This window comes from Meriones unguiculatus (assembly GCF_030254825.1).
Source record: "Meriones unguiculatus strain TT.TT164.6M chromosome 13 unlocalized genomic scaffold, Bangor_MerUng_6.1 Chr13_unordered_Scaffold_77, whole genome shotgun sequence".
In the NCBI taxonomy this organism is placed as follows: Eukaryota; Metazoa; Chordata; class Mammalia; order Rodentia; family Muridae; genus Meriones; species Meriones unguiculatus.
The window spans coordinates 147,322-155,595 of NW_026843681.1; the positions used below are offsets into that span (position 1 = coordinate 147,322).

An 8,274-nucleotide genomic window follows, 5' to 3' on the forward strand; every position below is an offset into this window, starting at 1 on the left:
CAGTTCAATTGAAGAGGTGTTAGTTACCATCAAGATATGAGTGCCGCTATGGAAACCATAGGGATATCTTGCCATGGTAATCACTGCTGTAGTTTATAGGTACAGCTGTGTAACACTGTTGGTTGCTTGCATACATTATAAGCCCACATAAAAACATCCAGTGCTATGAAAGCTAGTCTTCATGCAGGAGGCTTTCAGGTCAAATCCAACTTGAATTCTCCAAGGCCTGTTTCTGAAGTTCATGTTGTCTTCAAAAATGGGGGCTTGCCTTCAAACTCTGGAATAGAACCAAAGGTAACAGCAGCAACCTAAGGGTTTTTCACATGCGTTGGACACTGTTCATGTGAAAGAGAATGTTTTCCATGCATGGCACTGGTGCTTTCATTACATAGTAGTCTATGTCCTCTGTGGGGAGCATTGGCGGCCCATGTGTCATAACTTCTTACAAACTATATGTATGTTTACATAGACACATACACATGTCTTAGAGATGTCTTATTAACAACATTCTATCTACCAGGGAATGGTCTGAACTTCTCAAGGTCACTATAGCTATGCATTTTTCAGCTTTATTTGTCTTTTCAAAAAGGCAACTCTTGGTTTCTCTCTTTAAATTGCATTTTCTTTAAATGCATCATAGCTCTAATCTCTTATTATTATTTTGTCCCTAGTGTTTCTTAGTACTTATAATGTTATTTTTTTATTTTCTCAAGTGCTCTGTATTATTTACTTCCATATAGAACATTGCCTCCTATAGCCCAGGCTTGTCTCATGCTATGTAATTGCAAATTGCCTTGAGTACCGAGACCTGTGTCTGCTTCGTAGTGGTGAGAAGACAGTCCTGAAACTCCTTCCAGGATGGGCCTAACTGAGATGGTCAATACCAATGAGAAGAAAAAGTAGGCCAGTGAATGAGAGTCCTCCAACCTCTGTGGCCTTTATTGGGGCCTTAGAAATGAAGAAGGAACTGTGCAAGAAGTGAGATAACTGACCACTATTGCAGCTTTTGTAGTCACAGCACTGAAAAGGATGGGCAAGAAGAGGGAGGAAGCTTTCATGCTTTGACAGTAGTTGACATTAACAATATGAAGTGAGGTAGTCAGTTACAGATGATCAATAAATGTCCTGATTAGCCATTTGTGTGTTCTAGATCGCAGGCATTCAAGAATCAGAATAAAGAACTAACCTTCTCAAGAGGAAGACATGCCTCTTCTAAATTATATATCACCTGGGTTTTGTTGTTGTTGTTGTTGTTGTTTTGGTTTTTTGTTTGTTTGTTTGTTTGTTTGTTTTTGCTTTTCTCCCAGGGTTGTCTGATACTGACCAGGTGAAAAGTAGCTGCAGTTTCACTGACCCCACTGTGAATTTGTGAATTCACACAACAACAATTTCATTTGGTTTCCTAAAATCTCTCTTTAATTGTCAGCATTTTTGGCAGCCTTCCTCCTGTGGACAGATGGTTCACTCCACTGCAAGTTGAATAACAGGGTGTTCAAGTTAATCCACTTGATTCCAGGAGGAGGGGAAGTCCCTACTGAGTGCTGGAAGACAGAAGGGTAGGCTAGCAGACAACAGGCACAAGTCTACTGACAAAGAAATCTCTGCAGATCTGGAAATGGTGTGGCCCTGATTCTCCACATATGGACCCAAAGTTCAAGTCATGGATCCAAGGTCCCTGCCCTGAGCATAGCTTCCTCCCTAAACCAGGCCCTACTTGCTCTTTGTAATTAGCAAACATGCATTCATGCCTCCTGGGCCAGGAAGCACTATGCTTTGTCTCTTCAGTATACTGTGAGCCTAGGGGAGGTGCTCATGTCGCTCTAGACCAATCAGGACTTCCAGGCGAGGCCTGTAATCAGAGGAAGGGGAGGGTTTTTCCTGGTGGTTTGTTGCAGGTTCGCTTTGGAAGCTGAGCTCTGCAGAGTATTTGGCATCTAGTGGTCTCTTCTCAGCTGCTGGGTCCTGTGAGGGGTTTCAGGCGACTTCCAAAGAGGCGACATGGTGAGTGTGTGGCTGCCGCCCCCCAACATGGTGGTGGAGTAGGAGGCTGAAGAGCCGGAGCTGGTGTGGTTTGTCCTTCCCAGGCTGGATGGAAACCGGCATCCATCAGCTGCTTGTGAGGTCCTTTGTCCTGGCCTTAGGAATGCTGAGCACTCTGAGTCAGTCCCACGTGTTAGAAGTGGGATGGACTGTGCGCAGACTGGATGTGGCGACCTGGGCACTGTTAAGACTCAAATCCTGGGACAAATGGCTGAGGGGCCTATTTAACAGTTCAGAGCAGAATTAGCTACCAGGTTTGCCCAGCATCTCCGAGTCCCTACCTGTTTATAGGCTATGGCTGGCATACACTACCCTCTAGCCCAGGGCTCAGGCCCTTAACCCAGCTGCCCTTCTTTCTGTTATTTATCCAATTCGGTTACCTGCTCTATTTCATCTAATATTTACTTTCATAGTCTCATGGTTTGGCGTGCCCCTCTCCTCTCCTCCCTGTCCTCACATGGCTCACAGGTATGGTTACCTTGGGCTCTCCCAAATGTTCCAGCCTGTGGGTGTGTCTTTCTATGTATAATAAACTTTCTCCCCACCATACCTAGGAAGAGTCATGTCACTTAATTTTTATTTTTTCATTCACCTCCCATTTGCCACTTCTTTCTTTCAAATGCAAAGCTCCCTTATGCTTTAGTTGTTGTTACTGTTTGCATTTGACTGAGGGTTGCTGCAAAAATTCTCAGCTGTGAGGTAGAGATGGCTGCATTGGACAGTGAGAGGGTAATGAAATGTATACATGCAGGACCCTGTGACTTGTAAAATAAACATGTACCCTGGGAGAGAGGAAACATTTATTAAACTACTAATTTACTAGGCTAAGGCTCTGTCTGCCCCTAGAATGGAAGGGCAGAGCTGAGATGGTTTGTGCTGTCTGAGACACCTGATCTCTCATCCTCCAGTAGAGGATCTGCCAGAGTCCTGAGGACCAAATGCTTGGTGTAAGCATATTATGATGGACTCTGGGGAAAGTTCACATCCTGGAAGGAGGAACAGTACAAAGTACCTTGCAGAGTCTTTCCAAGATTCTTCTCTGGTGCTTATATAGTGATCAATATCCTGGAAAATAAGCTAGCTATGCCATGGAGACCATGGGCTTCATTGTTGACAGTCCCAGAAAAGCTGGTCTGCTGAGCTAGGAGAGTCCGATGTGTTAGAAGTGGGATGGACTGTGAGCCAGTATGTATGTGGTGCCCTGGACAGAGTCCCTTGTCCTGTCAGCCTTTCTGAGTGTGGATTCCCTGGGGAGGAGGAGATTCTACAGCTCTGTCCTGTAAAAGGTATTTTCATTATTCTCCTCTCATATTTGTCCTTGAGGCTTAGTACTGTCTTTTGAGGTCTGTGTATGTCACCAAGGAAGATCTTTTCTAGTTGCATACATTTGCCTGCAAATTTCATGATTTCCTTGTGTTTAATGGCTGGGTAGTATTCTATTGTGTAAATATCAGTTTCTTTACCCATTCTTCGGTTGAGAGGCATAGAGATTGTTTCCAGTTTCTGGTTAGTAGAAATAATGCTGCTATGAGCATTTTTGACGGAATGTCCTTGTTGAATGGTGGAGCAACTTTCAGGTGTGTGCCCAGGAGTGGTATAGCTGGATCTTTAGGTGTGACTTTTCCCAGTTTCCTGAGAAATTGCCAGATTGATTTCCAAAGTGGTTATATAAATTTGCTCCCCCTCCAGCAATGGAGGAGTGTTCCCCTTTCTGCACATCCTTGCAAGCATGTGTTGCTACTTGAGGTTTTGGCCATAGTCATTGTGACAAGTGTAAGATGGAGTCTCACAGACAGTTTTTATTTGCATTTCCCTGTTGAGTGAGGATGTTGAGCACCTTTTTAAGTGTTTAGGCACTGTTGAGAATTCTCCATCCCTGTATCCTATTAATAATTGTATTATTTGGTCTGTTGGTGCTTAATTTCTTGATATCTTTAGCATAATTCTGGATATTAGCCCTTTTTCAGATGTAGGGTGGTGAAGACCTTTTCTCAACCTGTAGATAGTCATCTTCTCATCTTGATAGTGTCCATTGCTTTACAAAGCTTTTGAGATTCAAGATGTTCCATTTATTAATTGTAGATCTTATCGCCTGCATTGCAGATATTCTGTTCAGGAAGTTGTCTCTCCTGGACCAATGAGTTCAAGAGTGTTACCCACTTTCTCCTCTTGCACATTTTGGGAATCTGGCTTTATGTTTAAGTTTTTGTTCTACTTGGATTTGAGTTTTCTGCAGGGTGAGAAATATGGATCTGTTTGCATTTTTCTCCATGTGGACATGTGTTTGGAGCAACACTATTTGTTGAAGATACTGTCTTTTCCATTGTATTTATTTATTTATCTGTGTCTTTTATTTGTTTCCATTGATCACTCAGCTTATTTCTATGCCAGCCCCAGGTAGTTTTTATTACTATTGCTATTAGTATATCTTGAAGACACGTATGGAGATACTACCAGAAGTTCATCATTCTAGGCTGAAGTAATCTTTGTCTGAAAAAATATGTCCAGGAGAACACAAATGGGTGTTGGCTTTCAGATGTAGCCACACAGTAGTGGGTGCTTTGATGTAAGGACACAGGCACAGGTGACCTAAAGGATGAAGCATGGGAACAGATGCCTTGAAGGGACGGGTCACAGGTTGTTTAGTATTTTTTGTTTTTGTTTTTGTTTTTTAAGAAGCAAACATTTTTCTTTGGAATGAAATGAGCCGGAATGCCACAATTTAAGCTATTGAAAGAGAACACAAAATGAGTTACGGCAATTGACTTCTTTAGGGCATTACCAGTCTCTGTCATCTGGATTCTAGAAGTCCACTCAAACAGCAAATGGACCTGTTTTCTTAAATCTCTTTTCTTTGTCCATTTCTTAATGTCTACCTCCCTTCGAAACTTTATTCCTTCCAACACCCTGACTAGGTAAAAGAGAACAAAAGCTAGAAGGGAAAGAGTTATAAGTCCCTTAAAGCTACTCTGTGAGGTTTAGGGTGGCCAGGTTCTTTGGGGCAATACCTGTTAGTCACCAGGATATCCAGCAGTCCAACAAACCAGCAGTGATAAATGGAGTAGGACGGTGGGTGAACAGCATCAGGAAGAGCAGCAGCTTCTTCCTTCTTCAAAAACCTGGTCCATTTCATGGCTCTGTCATGTGAACTTTCTCCAGAAGACTCAGAAATAACTATGTGCAGGTGACAAAACCACAGGCCTGCTAGAGCACGAGACAATCATAACTAACAGCTGTGAACAAACTGAAGCAGCCTTGCGCTCCACACTTGGGGTTAAAAGAAAAACACATTCACATAACATGAGTGGGATTTTAAAGAAACAAAAATTCTTAACACAGTTTCTGATTTTATAATTTAATATCTTCTCTCTCTTTTAGTTAGTTTTGATTAGAGTGTGTCCATCTGTTTTATTTTCTCCCAAACCCAAACCTTTATTTTTTGGATTCTTTATCATCTCTTTATATAATTTTTTTTTTAATTTCTGCTCTCAATTTGATAATTTCTTGATCTCTACTCCTTTTGTGTGCTTATATATTTTTCTTCTAGACATTTCAGGTCTGCTGTTACATGGATGGTATGAATGTTCTCCAGTATCTTTATGTAGGCACTTTGTGCTATGAAGTTTCCTCTTAGTATCACTTTTCATTCCTCATTATTTTCCATGAGTTTGCATGTGATATGTATTTATTTTCTATGAATTTTATGCTTTTCAAATGTTTTATTTCTGTTTGAAACCTTTTTTTTTTCACTTATTTAAAGGTTATTCACTTTCCATGAGTTTGTAAGCTTTGTGTTCTTTCTGATGCTATATATATCCAGCCTTAAGCCAGGGTGGTCTGATAGGATACAGGATGTTACTTCAATGTGCTCTAAAAACTTATATTCTGTTTGAGTATGTGGTCAATTATAAAGGATATTTCAATTAGCAATAATTGCGCCTCGGATAAACATCATTGGCTATGATACTGCCACTGCGCAAAGCTATGGATGTTTCATGAAATGATGAAAAGATGTATTTTTTTATGTTTCTGTAAAAAGTTTTGTCAATTTCAGATACTTAGTTCCTGCTGTGGTAATATAGCTGAGCTCAGGTGGTGACATATTACCTGACTGTTCTTGAATCTATCCGTAAACTGGTGTCTAGGCATCTGGGTTTGGGGCAATTATAGGCCAAGTGCTGATTTGATGTGTGGGAGTTTTGTTCTTGGGGTTCTGTTAGCACTCTGAAGTTTCAGAAAGTGTGGGATGAGTGTTGCTATTTTAATGGCCTGCTTGGCTACTGTATTCATGGTGTTCTGTTTGCTGGATGGTATGGAAAGGAAGGAGCCACATGTGTTTAGTTAGAGCACTAGGGAAGATCCTGAGAATTGGGTTTCAATTAACAAAGATATTGGGGAAGATACCCAGTATACCACCTTAGACTCCATGCAAGCATATGCTATTGTGCTGATCCAAATCCACCCTTATGTTTTAATATTTGCCAGAGAGTATATTCTTTATCTCGGGATGTCATATACTCATGACATTAATACTTCCTGAGACTTCTGTGTCATTGAATTGCAAGTGTGTAACATTCTTCCTACCTCTTGTGTTTGTTTTGAGTTTTTAAATGAAGTAATACGAGTAGTATTTTGCCTGTATGTGTGACTATGCACCTCTTGTGTACCTGGTCCTCACAATAGTCAGCCAATGGCCTCAGAACTTCAGAATTTGGAGTAATGGGTACTTGTGAGCCTGAATGTAAGCACTGGCAATTGAGCCCAGTTATTGGTAAGACCAACAACAGCTTTTCATTGCGGAGCCACCTCAACTGCCTTATGTTGCTCATTTATGACCAGCTATTCCAGTACTAATGTTTTCATCTGTCCATTTGTACCTGTTTGAACACAAATTCCCTTTTAGTAAGCTCTCATTAATATTAGAGTTTAAACTGGGACACTTCAGGTTTCTGGAAGATAGATACAGAACTGTATTGAATATATAATTTTTGTAGGAACTTCAGAAATGCCATGTAGTTCTTTGTATCTTTCTTAATTGAATGATTTTTGCAGCAGATAAAGGCCTTAACTTTACCTCATCTGGATGTCATGAAATTTGTTTTGGAGGCCAGACAGGCTTCTAGCTCAATGAGATACACATACCTCTGCTTCCTGACTACTGGAATCAAAGTCATGAGCCAATACATCCTGCTTGTCCATAATTATTGTAGTTAGTAATTGTGCATACAATTTCTGTGATCTGCGGTCTGTACTGTTCATCAGCATCCTTGCCTTGCTTACTTTATGTCTGTTAATTGACGTTTCTCTTGGAAGGCTATATTCTATTCAAAAGGTGCAGAAATTATATGAACCTCCTCATTTAGTTTACTTCTAAAATGACCAGGTGAGTACATCAGAACTTCTCTGTCAGGAGGTAAGTCAGGGAAGATCCAGAATTATATGAATATATTGTCGATGATGTATACTTTTACATTGTTGCCACTATTGTGCTTTCTCTTATACCCATATTTGGGATGATTTAGAATTCTATCACCTATGATGATGTGAATGTGTACTTCACTCGGGAAGAGTGGGCTTTGCTGGATCCTTCCCAGAAGAGTCTCTACAAAGATGTGATGATAGACACCTACAAGCACCTTACAGCCGTAGGTAAGACAGTGAATTTTCTTTCACTATTAAGGTAAAGGGGACATCTTTTGTTGATTTTTCTCAATGATGCTCTTATATAATTTCAATTGGAATCAGGGAGAATAAATCAATCATGTTTCTAATGTTCACTGAAGAGAGAAAGTTAAATTTTCCCTAATTTTCAGTAAAATATCAACTCTTTCTGGTATATATTTTAGGCTACAATTGGGAAGACCATAATATTGAAGAACAGTGTCAACGTTCTAGAAGATATGGAAGGTAATTATCTCATGGATGCTGATATAAATATGCCTGTGAAAATTTTTCAATGTGTCCCAGGAATTTCAAAGGAAAGCAATAGTGTAAAGAATCCAATATTCTAGAGTATTAAGGAATATTAAATTCTCCCAAACTCATGTTCCTCAATGTAAGCTATTTTCCTTATATTTTCAAGGCTTTTTGATATGAATGAAGGCAGTGAAACCTTTGCTAAACAGATATTACTGTAAAAAGGACTTTTATTCAACCCAGAAATCATGGTCTCCAAAGATTACTGCCCCTCTGTCTGCTACCCTAGGCCTGGGCAGGGCAGATTCTAGGTTTCAT

General features: G+C 40.3%; 1 pseudogene; it reads right to left on the minus strand.

Annotated features, from left to right (window-relative positions):
• Positions 1–5,897: 5,897 nt before the first annotated feature.
• On the minus strand, positions 5,898–6,024 carry LOC132651413 (U4 spliceosomal RNA; annotated as a pseudogene).
• Between the last annotated feature and the right edge of the window lie 2,250 nt (positions 6,025–8,274).